Raw genomic sequence first — 21049 nt, 5'->3', positions numbered from 1 at the left:
ATAGTGAATAAGAATAAATTAAAGAAATAAGACATGTAAAATGAAATAAAAACATTGAAATAAATTATTAAAATCAAAACATGTTGTTTTATTAATTTGATATGTGAAAATTCAAAATTAAAATTGGGATTAAGTAAGATTATAAAAATTTTATAATTTATTTTATTTGAAAATAATAGATATCTTTGGTGTAGTGTAACAACATTTAAAATGAGTAAATTTAATATTATAAATAAAAGTAAAATTAAATCCTTAGCATAAAAAAGGTTATATGATAAAACAAAAAATATAATTTTTAAAAGTGCAATCGTTTAATAATAACAACTTAAATTTATAATAGAAAAATTAATTTAATTTTTTTATTGATAGAATATCAAAAAAAATTAATTAAATTTAAAAACAAAAACAACTCCACAGTTACTTCACAGTATCCAGCTGGTAGGGCTCTCCCAAATTCCAATTCTTTTTACTGTCTAATCCACCATTAATCTAAGTATTAATTTTGCGACTTGAGAAATAGGTACCTATGAATTCTTTTGGGTGCAAGATTTGGTACGAAATTAATTGGACATTAGTAATGCTTGTTTGATTTAAGGTTAATCGCCTGTGTCAAATAGTTGAGCCATGTTCATCCTTCAGTAAAACTTAAGTGCAATAATAAATATTTTTAGCGATATTTTCTACTCTTTTATTATCATTTCAGATTTTTTTACAAAGATTAAAAAAAACATATATTTAAACAGTACAACAATTTTATTAAATTATTTTTATTGTGTAAATAAAAAATGAATCACACAAAGTTAACAATTTTATATTCATTATTTATTAATGATAGGATTGGAATTTTAAAAAAAATTTAACACCTCATTAAAATTTTTTAATGATATTTAATAGGAAGAAAATACTTTTTTATTGAAAATAAATTATTTTAAATATAGAAAATTTACTGTATTTTTTGTTCATTTGTTTTTCTTTTCTCTAATTTTTTTCTAATCATTGTATAGAAACGCTGCACGGAGAGCTAGCACGTGTGCAATCATTTTGCGGCGGTGTGTAGGCAATGATGAACAAGTAGTAGTACTATTCCTCTGATATGGGTAGGTTTTGCAGGGCCACAACAACGTAGAAAGGACATAATACTAGGCCACGGTCTACAAGCCTAAAAAGTTTGTCTTGTCCCAAATAAGTTATGAGTCGACATAGACCGTTTTTTCTTAGCCGTTATTATTACTATTATCTATAATAAGTTTGAATTAAAATATATTTAAAGTATTTCTTAAATAATTAAAATTGACTTCTTTTTTATTCTAAGATATCAACTCGACATATAATTTTATATCCCTAAAAAATGTCGTACATTAACCGTTTGATATTAAAATAACTTTTACTGATATGATATAATTTGTATTTTAAAAAAATATGTTATACAAATATTTAATAAACTAATACCAATATGAACATTTAATATACCGATATTAGACATATCAATTTTGCATGCTAATAATTTTGTTTATATTTATCACGCTATTAACATGGATCCGCAATGTTTATAATATAGTATTAACATAGACTTAGTGTTTATATTCATAATTTAACTTCCAGTAAATAAAATTATATTAATAAAGTAATATCGCTGCCTTTTCTTTCTGTCATTTAATAAATAATATTTTCTCGTGTATATTAATAAAAAGAAATAACAAAATTAAATATTTTTTAATTTAATATGAATAACTTAGGTAAGATATATTTGTGTAAGAATTTCTCTATTTGAAAAACAATTTTTGAAATCTACCGCAGCAATTTATAATATATTTTGGTTAACAATTTAAAGAAGCATTATTTAAAATAATATTAATATATAAAAAATTGTCTTAAATTTGATAATATAAACTTCAAATAAGTTAAAATAAACTTATTAATGACAATGTTTACTAATAAATTTCATATAAATTCTTTTAAATATTATATTTTTTTTCATCGAATTTAATCTGGATCTGACTCGGATTATATACTAGGTGAGCTTATCACTAAACATTTTTTACATACATAAAGATTTGAATCTAAAATCACGCTTAAACAATACTAAACTACTTGCTATTCGAATTCAAAACTTTTCAAACATTATTTTATCTAAATAAAACATGACTGTGAAAATAAATATTTCATATATTAATTAATTTTCTTTAGATTTCTAAAATTACTTTTACTTTTATTTATATTTAATACATCTTTAACTTCTTCTTTTTTATCAACTTATTGAAAACATTTATAGAAAAAAATTACTTCACAAAAACATACTGTAACAAAACCCTCACTCATAGGTTAGTAGTTTTTTATTTATTGTTTTTTTATATGTTTTTCATTAGTTTCTATATTTTTTTATGGTAGGTGAAAATTTTTTAAGAGGGAACCATGTCTTGTTTTAAGGAAGAAAAAAAATTTGACGCAAAGAGTATTTATAAGGAGATGAGTGGGGGATTTGAATCTTAACGAGCGTTATTAAATTATTAAATAAGCAAATCTAATTGAATATTATTAAGATAACTGTTACAAATCCTATTGAACAGTTTAAAATCTACAATTAATAAAAAATTTAACTGAAAAATGATAATTAACACTTAATATTTATTAACAATTATCTTTAAAAAATTGTAACAAAGAAGGAGCCAGGTTAATATTTAATGTTTTTCATGATTATTAAATGAATTTAATAAAGTTAGTTTATTTATCATCTTTTAGTTTAATGTAAAATAACCTATAAAAATTAGATTATCATTTATCATCTTTTTGTTTAATGTAAAATAAAATATAAAAATTAGATTATCCAGATTAATATAAATTACTTTTAATTAGATCAAATTAAATTTAAATAGATCTAATTCAAAGTAGTAAGTCGAATATAGTATCATTATATTTGATGTTTTTCTGTCTAAAAGTAACTAAATCATACTGGGAATATTCGTAAATATAAAAAGTAATATCTAAAAATACGCATTATATTTTATTGGATATATATTGTTTTAAATTCATGCATGCATAACTTTATTTTTTATTTATATTTTAGCATAACACTCCTATATGATTTAAGGGTGTTTATTGGGTCCACGTGCTGTGAACAGGTTGGGGACTGCGAAACCGAACGATGACTTCGCCCAATAATGTGGACCTTAATGAATTGTCGGTAGTGTGTGGGTAACAGTTTCGTTTTCAACCATGCTTTTATCAGCATTATAAAAAGAGAATAGCAATTAGTCAAATTTCTCCTTTCATAAAACTTCAGTTAATGTTTAAAATAATCACTAAATTTAAACCCAACGTGAGAATAAATCAAAATAAAAACATATGTAAAAAATCATCATTATCAAATAACGATAAAATTATTTATTCTCTCTGGTCTCAAATTAAAAAAATATATAACTAAATTTTAACTTATTTTATGAAATTATCTTTAAAATATTTTATTTAATTTAAATTTTATTTTTAATATTTTTTTTTTATTTTCAAGGCATAAACTACTAACTTAATATGATTTAGAAAATGAAAAGAAAGATATCTTTCAAACTAGTTTTCAAAAAAAATATTTTTTATTAAGATGCTATATGATTTATTCAATAAGAATAGAACTAAAAACATCACCAAATTAGCAAAAAAAATTTTTTTAGAAATATGTAATAATTTTTTTATCAATAATGATTATTATATTTTCTTAAATAAAAATAAAAAAATAGAAAATTATGAAAATATATTGAATGGATTGAAACACTATTTTTGTCTATTAATCAATATCGTATACAAAATTCAAAAACTTTAAATTGATTTAAAAAATTTAGGTATTAGTAATTAATAGGAGAAAAAGTTAAATATAAAATAATTGATGCATGAAACAAAATACTTCACATTAAGAAAGATAATAAATAGATTTAAAAAGTTATTACTCTAATTAGAAGTAAATACTTAAATTCATATAAAAATGAATTATTACAATACTAAGAGGTATAAATCAAATATTTTCTAAAAAAATTTCAAGGGGATTAAATCAGCTAGATTTTTCAAGTTTCAAGTTTGATTTAAAATAGATTAGCTAATTCAAATTAATAAAGTAAAGGCTTGAATCAAATAATAAATCTATTAAATATTTTATTAGATATTTTTATGTTTCAAATCAACTAACAATTTGATGGACCTAAAGCTAGGTCAATCAAAAAAATTGAAGGAGCCCGCATGGCTAAAAGACTTCACAAAAAATAACTTTATAAAACAATTATGTTTTGTTAATCTTTTCCTAAAAAAATAATAATAATCTTTTAGGGGTGTAGACCTAAAAATATTCTTTAGTTTGGCTATTAATTGTAGTATTTATTGAGATCATGGAATGAACTTTTTTTTTTTTTTCCAGTTTCTTTATTATGCCTAACATATAGCTTAGCTTTAAGTTTTTCCTGCCCTTCTCCGGTACGTAATACTTTTAACCCTAACACAATTTGTCTTAATTTATGATCAAATTTGAAACAAAACTTCCCAATATGTGTTTTTATAGTATTTTTTTTTTCAATTTAATTTCCTATGCTGAATTTTACAATTTACAAAATTAAAAGCTGCTATAAATATGATATGAAGATATATGACGTCTCTTGAAATGTTGGCTCAACCCCATCCGTGACACCTTTAAATTTAAATTTATAACAAAATTTAGGTTAAACTTGTTATAGAACATTAAAAAATTAACATAATTTAATTAACTTGACTTACATTCATAAGCATATTTAAATATTTTTATTATAATAATATGTGTATACATTATTGTCTTGTATATTATCAAAGTATATTTTTAAATTTTTAAAGTTCATGTATATAATATTTCACAACTTACTATAATAATTTATAATTTTCTTTTACAAGGAAAATAATAATGACGGAAACTTAAAAAAAATAGAAAAAATAAATTATGTAAAAATTTAAAGTATTTGAGCAATTTTTTAATTTTAACTTGAATTTTTTAAAATTAATAACTAAGAATAAATCTCTTATAATAAAAATATTTTATCTTATTACTATTTTTTCTTTTAATTTTTTTATATCACTAATAGTCAAATTTGTATTATCTGTGTTAAAACTAGAGATCATTCTTAATTATTTAGATTGCATATTGTCTTAAAGTTATTTATCGTTAAATTTGTATTATTTACTTAAAAATTATAGTCTTTTCTTTAATTTTTCATATTTTATAACATTACTTTACTAATATGATATACGTTCATAAATAAATTTAGATATTTATCTTTTGTATTTAAGAAAAATATATTAAAATAACATTAATTGAAATTTAAGAGATAAAAAAAAAATTAAATCCAGGTATACATTCAAAGCATCTTTAGAAAAAAAACTTATATCTCTTTAGAGCTCAAATTGATTAAATTTATATGATCATGGACAAAGTAATTCGTAGATCCCTACTAGAATTTCATAATAAGAAATAGACTATGTTTTTTTTTAAGGAAAAAACACTTTGAAGACTAGCGGCATGAATATATTTTTTGACTAAAATTAAAGAACTTTAGGTTCTCACACTTTGATAAGATATAGACTTATAAAAAAATATTTAAGTCCTAAAATCTTGTAAGAGAAACTACTTTTTGAGGAGATTTGGAGGATTACGAAGAGAGTCTTATCCTTCACAAAAAAAAAAACTATATTTAGAGTAGTTTTAAAGGGTCATGAGAAAGCTCATTCTTAGTTAAAAAAAGATAATTTTTCGAAGTGTTTTTTAGAATTTTCAAATCTCATACTAGAAATAACCAAAAAATTGTTAAAATAGGAATTGACAAGAGAAGTTATTCTAAGTCCATGGGATAAGAATGAGCTCACATATTCCTTTTAGAACTAGTCAAAGAATAAGAACTGACAGGAAAAATATTTTAAGTTCACAAGACTAAATGAGTCCACAAATTTACCTCAGAACCGGTCAAAAATAAAATGACAGAGAAATTATTTTAAGTTCATGAGAGTTTTTGGCAGGTTTCCTCAAAATTATAATTCTAAGGCTAAGATATAAAATGGAGTCCAAGAGGGGAGGAAACATGACGAAAAACTACAAGGTCCGAAGCCACTATCAGCAGTTAACACTAGTTGAAGGTCATAGATCGTGAGGACGAAGAAACGATCGTGTGCAACATGCAGTCATGGAGAAGGTATGACCATGAAGGCGATAGTGGTTGAGAAGAAGCACGCACAAAAGGCGATTACCGAGAAGTGCCCGCAAAAAAAAGAAGCGATTGTAATTCATCTGTCTATAAATACCAGAAAGTTTCATATTTTGGGAGACGACTTTTTGCACCTAAACACTGCACCTGAAACTTTCTACAAGTTGAAATTCTACACCGAATCAGACACCAGCTATCAAAAGGCACAATTATTGTTGTTTATTGCTAAAGTTGTATGTTTATTTTTTTTTCTACAATTTGTTTCTAATTTGTGTTCATTTTATGTTTTGTTCCTGTAATTACATATTTTATTTAGCACATTTTGATAATTATGTTCAATTTGATATTATTTCTATTTCATCGTTGCACTATTCCTACTCAAGTTTATGCTTTACGATATAAATATGAATTGTTACATTAAAAATACACTTAAAAAAATTTTTAAAAAAAATCTAAAATTCAACTTTAATTTTACTCTTAAATTTATTTATTTACAATCGATAATTTTTACTTTAAACAATATGTCAAAGCGCCAAGATAACAAGGATTAGTTCAATGGACAAGATTTACTAGCTAAACAAAGAGGTTTTAGTTTGATTCGTGGGCTAACATGATACAAAACCTTCCTTAACTTTTGGCCACTTCCAAAAAACTATCACGGAAGAGGAAATAAGATTAAATTGAACCAACTTTCCACTACAATTACTATATTCAACCAATTGAAATTCATGCATTTTGCGGTGGCTAAATAGAAAAATACAATTTGGACAGTCTACACTCTACACCCATTAACCCTTGCACGACATAGTTTGTCAGACAATGACGTACCAAGCAAGAAACTGAAAACATGGCTTAGTAGGGGAAAAGTGAAGAAAACTGTATGAGTATATGTTTGTTAGTCATTATTAATTCCGGCTGTTCGCAGATAATTAAATTTCCTTCATGTATATATTTGATGAAAAAAAAAAAAACAGAGAAACGTGAAGGTTGTCTTTAGCAAAAAAAAAAAAAAAAAAAAAAGTAGTTTTAAAAAATAATATTTTAATTTTATAAAAAATGGTGTAAGTAATTCCTAAAATTTTCAAATTGATGCAAATTGAAAAGAAATGTCTAATTAAAATAGGGTAAGTCGCAAATGCTGTATGGGGCTCACTATTTTTTTTAATTAATTTTTAATAATATCAATGTCACATATACCACACAGACAGTTTTCGTCCAAACTTTTTTTTTTTTTTTTTGTGTTTGTAATTGGAATGATTTACTATTCTCAAAGTGTGATAATTGATTTTAAAAGAAATGAAATGTAATTATATTTCTACTTTAAAATAATTATAATTTAGTATTTAAATATAATAAAAATTTTAATTCGTTTTAAAATATATTTTCTAAGTACACATTTTTTATCTCATGTTTTAAATTAATTGTTTTAATATTAGTTCTGTCAAAATTTATAACAAGCGAATCTCTTGGACCTCTGGATGACACATTACACCCAAGTCAATTATGGGCCTGAATTTTAAAGCTAAGAATACAGTTCCTCTCTTTCTGAGACAATATATGGTCTTCGTTTGATTTATGTGTATCTCTGTAGTTACTGTAATCAGCAGGACTTCACTTACCAACAAATCGTTTTTTTGTCCATTCTAGTATACTTCCACAACCACAAATAATACATCAGATTTTTCGAAATGCTTCACTTTTGAGGAAAATATTCAGTCAATAATAACCCAATGAAAAGCAATTCATGCTAATCATATTTATAATTATAATACACGTAAAATCAGAAGCTTTGACCGGTTATTAACTTCTTCAATCATTGTTAAGTAACTATCTTAAACTTCTTAGAATCCTAGTCCTCTAAAAAGGTTCGAAAATTCACAGATATATTTAAAAAGTCTAAAAATTTGCAGTCACAGTAAAAATATATGAATTGAATAAATTAGACATAATTTATTATAAAATAATCATTCATAAGAAAGAAGTTGATCCAGTCTTAACCTTTTTTCGTGCCTGTAAATTTTACCTATAGTGTGGTCATTAGTTGGAGTGCGGCACTTGGAAGTTGAAGTTGTTGCAGAAGAGAAGAGTACAATAGATTAGCAAAATTACACAGAGAAGATGAGTTGAGGAGCTGGTGCTGTGTCAAAATCAGGCAGATAGAATAGCATGAATATGATTCAGTGTAGAATTTCTGTAGACATGAAACGCAACGTTCACTTTCAGTACAGAACCACTGCCACTCTGCATTGATGGAATTTCAAACGGATTTGGAGTCCTTCCTTTCCTTTTCTCTCCGTTCACCCACCCAACACACAGACCCCACTTCAAATTAATTCATTCGTGTCCCTCCGTAAGTTTACTTTTTGTTTAAACTTGAGTAAAAAAATAAAAAATAAATATTTTTTATTTAAAAGAAAATTTGATTTTTACAATAAATTATTTTTTCCTCGCCTCTCATTTTCTTTCTCTTCAACTAAATAGAGTGGTACATCAAAAAATAATTAAAAGGCCTAAATTAGTCTAAAAATACATTCTTTAACATACTTTTTTAATACACTCTTAATTATTAATTAAATTTTATTAAAAATTATAAAAATTATATAGATTTCACTTCTAATTTAATATTTATTTGTCACACATTTATAATCTTAAAAAAATTATCATTAAAAATATGTTAAAAATAATGTATCAGAGTACATTACTAACTTTCCCGAATTAGTTATAGCAACATGAGCTACAGTATTTAAGAAAGCTTTCAACAATACATAAAAAATAATTAACATATAAACTAGGCACTAGCGGCTTAATGTGCTTACATTAATTGCTGTTTAGAAGTGAGTGGACATAGAAGCTTTTAGTTAATACGTTATGCACAAACAACACATGAGCAGAATAACAAAGCATAGTTGCTTGCTTGCTCTTAATTTGATGTGCATAGCATAGGGTAACCGGTTCTTGTTCGGATGCGACAAGCTCGAACAGATTAATGTTACATCCAAAGGACGACTACATTTCTGTATTGTACCTATTACCTGTCTCTGTATTTTGCAGCGACTAAGGTCAATAACAGGACCGGCTAATTAAGATAATTAAAAGTTGAACGTACAGTTGATTGGAGAAGTCATACAACCACTCCATGTGAAAGAGTCTCCCAAGTTCCATGGGTGCTCGTGATGATTACTTAGCTAAATCATGGATTTATGTGTCAAAAGTAGGATTCATAGATATTTATAAAAACTTCACGAACCAATTCTATCCCATATATGGAGGATACTGCGGTGCTTCAATTTAACTTTTGTTGGTTAGGGGGTCATAGATCGACAAGCTCAAACCACACTAACAAACTCGTTTATGATTTATCGTATAAAATTTCTACCAATATTGTGTGATTTCCAGCTTTCATTTTCATTTTGTTGATCTTGTTTTTTATGTTGAATTTAACTCTTAGACAGGTAAGACACATGATAAAATGTCTGCTAGAGTCTACCCCTAGAAAAGGTGTCTGCTCGATATTTCAGTTTCATGCATTCTACTTTTGGTGCTATCGATCGAATTCTTTTAATGGGATTCATTGAACTTCAACTTTTCTGTTGAGGGGTTTCTATTCCAAATCACATGTTATAGTTTGTTGGTGGAATCATGTTATGGAACAATTACGATTTACGTACATAATAACTCCTCAGTTACATGATAATTTGCACGCATGTTTTTATATTAACGAAGAATTCATTTTTTCTTCAAATTATATATTTTGAGCAGAGTGTAACTCTATATTTCATGTTGGTCGTTGTCATAGATCATAAATGAACGTGTTATAGGTTTAAAATCTCATGTCCGTTGCCCTGGTTTCTCCAATACTCAGAGTGCTTCGCATAGAATTTATGGATAGGGTCAAAAATGAATTTGACTTCCACACTGTAATCCAATTGTTCCAAAAATAAGGACAATTTTTAGTGCTCTGATTGGCTATATTGAATCGCTACAAAAATAGTGTATTTTTAACTTGTATGATTTTTTTTTGTCCTGAGTAATTTGTTTTTTTTACAATTCTTTTCTTTTTAATTTGTTATGAAAATTGAAAAATTATTAAACATATTCAAGATTTTCATATATCACGGCACAAAACTATTTCATTTTTGCATGGATTCTACGTTCCCTGCTATAATGAAAAAAAAGGGTAAATGGTTTTTTATGACAAATTTATTTAAATAATGCTATTTATAAAACAAATTCTGGAAATGAAGTTTTCTTAAAATATATTCCCTATCTCAGATAATTTTTAGCCAAGTCACCCCTATTGCATTTGCATGGTCGATAGCAATTTTTTAATAATTTTTTAGTAGTCTATTTTTTTGACCGTCCGATACAGCTTTATATGCTGACATGTGGTGGCGTATTGCCCAAACAAGGGCTATAGAGAAGAAACGATTTGGATAATGACACGTGTCACCTTCTGAAAGAGTATCAGTTGGTCAAGGATAATAACATTATTGGTGGTCAAACATCGGCTTAGCTGTCGAATGGCAGAGTGCGTGACATCTGGAGGCATGACACGTGACAATAACTTCTGGTCATTAAATTGGCTCTTTTGTCCGATTTCAAAAGCTATATATATATATATATATATATATATATATACAATTTTGCAATTGTTGTTGAAATTCTTTTAGCTGGAAGGAAGAAAACTGCACAATGAGGTTAAATTATAGTTTTGCGTTTTAAAATTATTTTTTATGAATTTTATTTATATGTAGTTTATTTATAAAAAAAATTATTATTTTTTATGTTAGTTATTTATATGAAATTGACTTTTTTTAATTAGTTGTTAAAATAAAACTGCATTAATATGATGGAAATTTGTTTAAATAATAAAAATAAAATATAAATAATCTGTTAAAGTCATTAAAATTTAGTAGATATAATTTAAAAATTACAAATTCATGGAAACAAATTAAAAAATGATGTAAAAGAATTTAATAAACATAATAAATTATGAAAATAATATGTTAACAATATAGAAAATAAAATGTTTAAGTAAACTATATAAATACGATATAAGGTATTAATGTGTTATAAAAATTTATCAACATTTTGTATTTGTCTTTTAAATAAATTAATATAGTGTTAAAAAAATAAACTGTTACAGTTACGTTAAATTTTAATGCATACGACATTCAAACAGTTTAATAATGCATGTACAAATCTATTTTATAATTTATCTTGATAATTAACTTTAAACATAAACTTTGTTGCGTTAAATTTGTTAACAAAAAGAAAATAGATTGATGCAGTATTGTAAATAAAAATAGTTTATTATAAATTTAATATGATGTTAAAAAATTGTAGTTATTAAAAATCATTGTTAATTACGTAAAATAAGAAATTAATATAGTTAAAAAATAAATTAGTTTTATATAAAATAGGAGAATGTTGTATATGTGAAAAAAATAATGTCAAATTTGTTAAAATAAAATTTTTAAATTTTACTGATTTAATTTGTTGATGCAGTATGACTGATTTTGTGATAATAGTATATTATAATGGTCGAATATTCTCGAGTAACGAGGGTGTTACTTTTGAAAGAAATAATAAAATAATTAAAATTGAACGTTAAATAAGTTTTGGAATATTAAAAGAAAAGATTCATAAAAAATTGCAATTGTCTACTAATCAAGTTATATATAGATTGATTTCACGATTTTTAGTAGATCTAATTGGTAGACAGTATACAAATATAGATATATGTGATGAAGAGAATATCGATTGTATGTTAAGTGCTTTTTTATAATAAAATCAGAGGAGTGTAATTGAAGTATATGCAGGTATTGCATCTGGTGAAAGTTCTTATATTCGGGCAGAAGGTATGAAATTAAATATCATGTTTTTACGTGACAATATCTATGATAATGATGAGTCTGAATTAGGATCATATATGATAATGTTTTTCGTTTGATAAAAATTGATATTTAACGTGTTATAAGTATGTTTATATGATAGCAAATTTTATGATTATGTAGAAAGTGAATATCAGGATGAAGATGTTGATGACGACAAAAATGAATGAAAATTGTTAACAAATAGTTCATTAGATACTAATGTGGATGGTGATCTTAATTGATATTAAATAGTCATGAAAATGCATCACATGAACGTATTGTCACGACCTTTTTTTTTTAATTTGCATTTCAATACCGGCATTTTCATAAAACACAATAATTTACATAAATATGTCTATACATATACAAAGATTTTTCTGCGAGGAGCTAAAAATACATATTTTTAAATAATAATAATTACATTTACATCATCGAAAACTGTAACTAAATAGTCTAAAGCCTCTAAACAGACATAGACTAATAAAATAAAATTTACAATTTTCACAAAACTCTAGACTTCATATTTTTCTTAGTTGGACCTTCCACCGTGAGACGTAGCTACAAAACCTGTCACATCTGCTCACGTACTACAGTACGATCATTGCTAGACACACCCATCACACACATAAAATAGCAAGGGTGAGCTTACATAATAACAAATATAATTATAGAAAAATAAATGAATCTAATTATCCATGTAGTTCATCATTTAACAATTCCTCAACGTTTACTCAACAATACCACTTCTTTCTATTAACTTTTTGAGTGCCAACAAATTACGACAATGAAAATAACAATATTAATAAACCATCACAATAATCAAAACAACAACAACTCAGTTCCATCTAATATCACAACACTAGTGATTCCAGAAGGAACCTACTACTCGGCACCTTTGCCTACCACTCAGCATATGGCCTACCACTCAGTACATCTATCCACCACTTTTTCATACAATTTTATCACCATCACATAATCAACATTAAAACGTATTATCCATAACATTTGTCAATCGATCTCAACATGATATACAACATCTTCTTGATAGTTTTTTCAACCTTATAAATATTATACCACCGAATAATATAGTAGAAAACTCCATCACAAACACATCTGGTTCATCCCACTCATCAACAATAATCAAACATCTCAATTATATTTACCTTGAGTTTTATTTTATGGTTTTGCTCATACATCAACCTATCTTTGGTCCAAAGACATTTTATACATATATATATTTACACCTTTTGATATTAGCTGACTAAATCAAGCCAATTAGAGTAAGCTCCCCTTACCTAGAGTAAATTTTCTTCAAATCAACTCCTAGTAAGTCTCGAAGGGATAGATCAAGCGTTTGGGTATGGAATACGGTTCAAACATCTCAGATCTACTCAAAACGACAAGGTATAAGTCATTTAAGAAAGAAAGAGAAGAAACAAAGTAAAGATTGAAAATTGAGCTTCAAGAACTCACTTAGATCTCAATGAGATAGAAGATCTCGCTTTGATCAGAGAGAAATTTGGCTTAAGGAAAGTTTACTCTAAGAGTAATAGGAGAGAGAACAGAGAGAAAAATGAGAGAGAAAAGATGTCTGATAAAAAAATGAAGTTTTTGGACGCTGAGTCTCCTTAAATACCCCTCCAGCCCGTGCACTCTCGCTTAAGCGAGTTCTACTCTTGCTTGGGCGAGTCAACCCTTGTTTAGGCGAGAAAACCAGAAAGTGAAATCTCTTAAATTTATGATATTCTCACTTAAGCGAGCAACACTTTGCTTGAGCAAGCTATATCTCGCATAGGCAAACAACATTCTTACTTAGAGGAGATTGCGTCCAAAGAGCTACATATTACTCCTACGACACTTTGCTTGAGCGAGCACCTCTCACTTGAGCGAGATTCCTTCTCGCCTGGGCGAGGTTACAGCTGAGACAACCCTATCTACTCTCACTTGAGCAAGATACCCTACTCCTAGATTCTAAATTTCTCTCCTGAGAGAAATAATACTAACCCTTAACCATCTTTTCTAAATTATTCTACATACAGCATACTTAATAATCATTCTTCGGTTCACACTGCACTTTGCATTCAACAATATCATCACACAGCACAATAATCACACTGCTTCTAATTTAGCAATCATACAACCTTTATATATACATTTCGACATATGAAAATTCATACACTTAGGTATACGCAACACAATTCAAAGGAAATAGTAACATATAATTATACCAATATGACAATTCTCCCTTGAAAATAAATTTTTGTCCTAAAAAATTTCACTTATCATGAAAAAGATGAGGGTACTACTTTCTTATTCCATCCCCCAACTCCCACGTCGCATTACCAATAACAGGATTCCAAACGACCTTCACAAGTCGAATTGATTTGCCTTAGTTCTTTAATTCTACTATCTTCAACATGTGCAGCTGAAAGTGTAATCAACAAGTCATCTCATATCTGCACTGTATCTGGTTCTATCACGTGAGTTAGATCCGGAATGTACTTCCGACACATGAAAGACATTATGTAATTCTGCTAGCTGAGGTGGTAATGCTAACTCATATGCTATTGGTCCTCTACGACATAATATCTGATACGGTCCAATAAACTTTGGTGTTAATTTTTTTGCTTTCAAAGCTCGTCCTACACTCGTAGTTCTTAATACTTTCAAGAACACATGGTCACCCACCTCAAACTCCAAAGGTCTTCGACGCTGATCTGCATATGATTTTTGACGACTCTGAGTTGCTTTTAATCTTTTGTGTACCAGCTCAACTTGCTCCTTAGTTTTTTGAAGCATTTTTTGCCCAACCATTAAATGTACTCCGTCTTGAAACCAACAAACTAGAGTTTGACATCTTCTACCGTATAAAGCTTCGAAAGGCGCCATGCCAATGCTTGAATGATAGCTATTATTATAGGTAAATTCTACCAGAGGAAGCATATTCTCCTAATTGCCCCTCTGATCAAGAACACAAGCTCATAGCAAGTCCTCTAAAGTTTGGATGGTCCGCTCCAATTGGCCATCACTCTGGGGTGATATGCTGAACTCAACCTCAGCTGGGTACTCAAAGCTTCTTGAAAACTCTGCCAGAATTGAGAAGTAAAGTAAGGGTCCCTATCACAGATTATGCTAGAAGGCACTTCATGCAGCTTAACCATTTCTCTAATATACAACTTAGCAAGTTTTTCCATAGTATAAGTCATATTAACTGGCAAGAAATGAGCACACTTAGTCAATCGATCAACTACAACCCAAATAGCATCATGATTCCTAACAGTTTTCAGTAAATGGGACACAAAGTCCATGGTCACAGAGTCCCATTTCCATTCAAGAATCTCCATTGTTTGTAATTCTCCAGGTGGACAACGGCGTTCTACTTTTGTATTTTGACAAGTCAAATAAGTCTTGACCAATCTGGCTATCTCACCTCTCATGCTCGGTCACTCCAGGATGAAGATTTAAGCTGCCTTTATGTTCTTCTTCTAAAATTTTTCTTCTCAACTCAGCGCTTCTAGGAATACAGACTCAATTACGATACCAAAAAATACTATCAACACCTTGATTGAAACCAACTCTGCTATTTGTGCTTAAAAGAAATACAATTTGACATAATCTAGGATCCTACAACTGTTTATCCTTAATTTCTTGTAGAAATTCATTGGTCACTATAATTTTGCCACATCTGATCTTTCTAGGTAAGTTTAGGTTTTGAAATTGCTCCATTAAAAGAGATTCACTAACTCTTAGTGAAAAAACCTGAATTACACTTCTGTTCAAAGTATCTGTTATTACATTAGCCTTGCCTAGATGATATCCTTAAGAGATTCCATCTAGTGCATTTGCCTCATATTCAGTTCTCTTTGATTAAACAAATACTTAAGGCTTTTATGATCACTAAATACATCAAACTGTGCTCCATAAAGATAGTGCCGCCAAATCTTCAGAGCAAAAACTACTATAGTTAACTCAAGATCATGAGTGGGGTAATTCCACTGTGGATTCTTAACTAGCGTGATGCATATGATACTACTCTCTTATCTTGCATCAATACGCATCCCAGACCTCGATGCGATGCATCACAATATACATCAAAAGGTCGATTGGTATCGGGAAGAATTAACACTGAAGAAGATGTCAACCTTTGTTTCAGCTCATTAAAGCTTTGTTCACAGTCCTCTGTCCAAACGAAGGGTTGCTCTCGGTGAGTTAATTGAGTTAAAGGTAAAGCAATCTTTGCAAACCCCTCTATAAACCTTCGGTAGTAACCTGCTAAGCCCACAAAGTTACGAATCTATGTGGCTGTCTTCAGCCTTTTCCATTTTAACACCGACTCCATCTTTGAAGGGTTAACTGCAATCCCTTCAGCTGAGATTACATGACCAAGGAATTTCACTTCCTCAAGCCAAAATTCACACTTGGACAACTTAGCATACAATTATTTCTCTTTCAAATTCCTAAGATAATCCTTAAGTGTTCACCATGCTCTTTCATGAACTGGAATAAATGAGAATATCATTGATGAACACAACCACAAATCGATCTAGAAATGGTCTAAAGATACGATTCATGTAGTCCATAAATATTGCGGGTGCATTAGTAACTCCAAAAGGCATCACCTCATACTCATAATGCCCATACCGAGTACAGAAAGTTGTCTTTGGAATATCCTCATCCTTAACTCGAATTTTATGATATCCAGACTTTAAATCAATCTTGGAGAATATCTTAGCACCTTTCAGTTGATCCATTAAATCATTAATTCGCGGTAACAAGTATTTATTCTTAATAGTCAGCTTATTTAGTTGACGATAATCTACACAAAGTCTAGAACTTCCGTCTTTCTTTTTCACTAAAAGGACTGGTGCTCCCCAAGGTGATACACTCGACCTAATCATCTTTTTCTGCATCAAATCTTCAATATGATTTTTCAACTCCATTAATTCCTTTGGCGCCATCCGGTAAGGTACTATCGACACTAATTCAGCTCCAGAAACTAAATCTATACCAAACTCTATTTCCCTGACTAGAGGTATTCCAAGAACATCATCTAAAAAGATTTCAAAAAAGTCTTGTACAACTGGTATTAGCTGAAGTTTTTGTTCCTGCTCCACATCCATAATAGCTAGGAGAATAAAGCAGGAAGCTCCTTCACCAATAGAGGTTTCCAGTTGGTGTGTAGAAATCATTTTTGCTAATTTTTGTTGTTCGAAAAAAATCAAATATCGCTGTGCACAATCAATTAAGACATGATTGACAGTCAACCAATCTATGCCTAGAATTACATCCAAACCCGTCATGGGAATACTTATGAGATTTACCTTATAACCCCTTCCCTCAATCATTATAGGACAACCAACACAAACTATCGAAGTCATTACTGAACTCTGAGTGGGTGTCGACACCACCAAGTCATATTTCAAATTATTCACAGGTAATTCTAGTTTCTTCACATATGCGTCCACAATGAAGGAGTACGTGGCTCCAGAATCAAAGAGTATAAAAAGAAAAGTACCTGCCACTTCTCTCGTTTCTTGAACAAGGTTCTTGGCCTAAGCTGCCTCCGTCCCAGAAGTAGTAAAAACTCGTGCCTCTGGGTCTTATCATTTGTGAAGTCCTGACCATTCTAGCGCGTATAACATGTAGAACACTAGTTGAAGATGATGCTGCTTTACCTTAAGTAATAAAACAATCATTAACAATATGTCCTGGTTGTTGACATGCATAACAAACTTGACTTTCAGCCTGCGGACACTGACTTAGAAAATGTGGTCCTCCGCACTTAAAGCATTTAACTGTCAAAGGTGTCGGGAGTCTAAAAACTGGTGCACTCACCCCTCTCGGCTGAAAGGTAAAAGTGATAATTTTCAATGGCCGAGGAGCTGACGTCGCTCCCCCAAAGTGAGAAGCTCGGGGTTGTTGTTGATGATACGATCTATTATAGGGGCCCCTCCTGACACCCTTATTTTCCCCGAAACCACTGGTCTGCCTATTATTTTGAGCTTTTCCCATCCCACCAACATCCTCTTGATTAAGACCTTCTATAATGGTGGCTTGATCCACCAAGTCAGCAAATTCAATGATTCCAAGTGGAATCAAGATCCTTTTAATGTCTATTCTAGTCCATCTAAAAACCTTTGACATCTTCACTCCTCAGAAGTTGAGTGGGAATAAAATCGGTATAAACGCTCAAATTGAATTGTATATTCATACACATATGAGTTCCCTTGCATCAAACTAAGAAATTCTCTCTTTTTTGCAACATAGACGTGAGGTAGAAAGAATTTTCTCAAAAAACTAGTCTTAAATACAGTTCATATAATAGCCTCTCCTCGGGACTCCAGCATATCACGGCTCCCTTCCACCACATTTCTGCATCTCCTATCAGCATATACGCAACATACATAACTTTACTCTCCTCAGCACAGCCCATGGTGAGAAAAATCTTCTCTATTTCTCGAATCCAGAACTCAGTTGCATCTGGTCCATCGACTCCAGTGAATTATGGAGGGTCACTCTTCCTAAACTCAGATAACCCTTGATATTCAGCAGGATGGGCTATTACCTGAGCTGCAGCGACTGCTTGATTCGCAGCTTACTATTGTTGAACAACATGTAAACTTTGTCTTACGGCTACCACTATAGCCTCCATAGCGTGAGCCATCTGGTTCACGTTAGGTGGAGGAGGAATTTTGTGTAGGCATTCTCAGAGGGCCTGCCATCTTAATACAAACAAAACTATTTTAGAACGCTAACAATCAACTCTACCTTAAAATCAATCATTCAGTTATATAATTGATCTACCAATCATAGAATATATATACAAGTTAGCATAATTCAATACATAGTAACATGACTCATATACCATTTTAGTACACAATAGGGTCTGAAATTCACACATATCATGACAATTCAACTTATTCAGCACAATACTAACATCCATTAACCATATAGCTAACATACACAACTAATTCAGTATTTCATCACAATTCAACTCACTAGCACATTATCAGATTACATAACTTTCCTACAACTCACTCAAGCTTCATATGCCAAAATTTCTTACGTTTATACGCTAAAGAATAGAGGTGATCAAGCTTGTTATCTCACATAATCAGCCGATTAGAAAACTTTGACTTATAATTTACAACTAAAACTCCTTATTCAGAATACCAAATCCGAAGCCTAGTAGCCTCACCCCGAAGGTTTGCCTAGACTATTGCTTCGATAACACTAAAATGTCACGACCTACACTTTTTTTTAATTTGCATTTCAATATTTCATTCAACAGAATAACAATGCTCCAAGGCATTTTCATAAAACACAATAATTTACATAAATATGTCTATACATATACAAAGATTGCTCTGTGATAAGCTAAAAATACATCTTTTTGAATAATAATAATTACATTTACATCATCAACGATTGTAACTAAATAATTTAAAGCCTCTAAATAGACCTAGACTAATAAAATAAAATTTACAATTTTCACAAAACTCTAGACTTCATGTTTTCCTTAGCCGGACCTTCCACCGTGAGAAGTAGCTACAGAACCTGTCATATCTACTCACGTACCATAATACGACCATTGCTAGACACACCCATCACACATAAAATAGCAAGGGTGAACTTATATAATAACAAACATAATTATAGAAAAATAAATGAATATAATTATCCATGTAGTTCATCATTCAACAATTCCTCAACGTTTACTCAGCAATACCACTTCTTTCTATTAACTTTTTGAGTGCCAACAAATTACGACAATGAAAATAACATTAATAAACTATCACAATAATCATAACAACAACAACTCAATTCCATCCGATATCACAACACAAGTGATTCCAGAAAGAACCTACTACTCAGCATCTTTGCCTACCACTCAGCACATTGTCCTACCATTCAGTACATCTATCCACCACTTTTCCATACAATTTTATCACCATCACATAATCAACATTAAAATGTATTATCCATAACATTTGTCAATCGATCTCAGCATGATATACAACATCTTCTTGACAATTTTCTCAGCCTTATAAATATTATACCACTGAATAATACTGTAGAAAACTCCATCACAAACACATCTGGTTCATCCTACTCATCAACAATAATCAAACATCTCAATCATATTTACCCTGGGTTTTATCCTATGATTTTGCTCATACATCAACCTATCTTTGGTTCGAAGACATTTTCATACATATATATATTTACACCTTTCGATATTAGCTGATTAAATCAAGCCAATTAGAGTAAGTTTCCCTTACCGAGAATGAATTTTCTTCAAATCAACTCCTAGTAAGTCTCGAAGGAATAGATCAAGCATTTGAGTATGGAATATGGTTCAAACAGTTCAGATCTACTCAAAACAACAGGGTATAAGTCACTTAAGAAAGAAAGTGAAGAAACAAAGTAAAGATTGAAAATTAAGCTTCAAGAACTCACCTAGATGTCAATGAGATAGAAGATCTCGCTTTGATCAGAGAGAAATTTGGCTTCAGGAAAGTTTTCTCTAAGAGTAATAAGAGAAAGAACAGAGAGAAAAATAAGAGAGAAAAGTTGTCTGATAAGAAAGTGAAGTTTCTAGACATTGAGTCCCCTTAAATACCCCTCCAGCCTCCAGCCCACGTGTTCTCGCTTGGGCGAGCCAACCCTCGCCTGGGCCAGGAAACTAGACAGTGAAACCTCTCAAATTTTTTATATTCTCACTTGAGCAAGCAATACTTCGCTTGAGCGAGCTATATCTCACCTAGGCAAACAACATTCTCGCTTGGGTGAGATTGCATCCAGAGAGCTACTTATTACTCCTGCGACAGCTCGCTTGAACGAGCACCTCTCGCTTGAGCGAGAAGAGAGCTACCTATTACAATTGAGGCAACCCTATCTGCTCTCACTTGAATGAGATTGATCTCGCTTAAGTGAGATTGATCTCGCTTGAGTAAGATACGCTGCACCTAA

The sequence above is a fragment of the Abrus precatorius genome, unplaced genomic scaffold, assembly GCF_003935025.1.
Source record: "Abrus precatorius isolate BTA unplaced genomic scaffold, Abrus_2018 Scaffold6, whole genome shotgun sequence".
Lineage (NCBI taxonomy): Eukaryota > Viridiplantae > Streptophyta > Magnoliopsida > Fabales > Fabaceae > Abrus > Abrus precatorius.
This window is presented reverse-complemented; position numbering follows the sequence as displayed.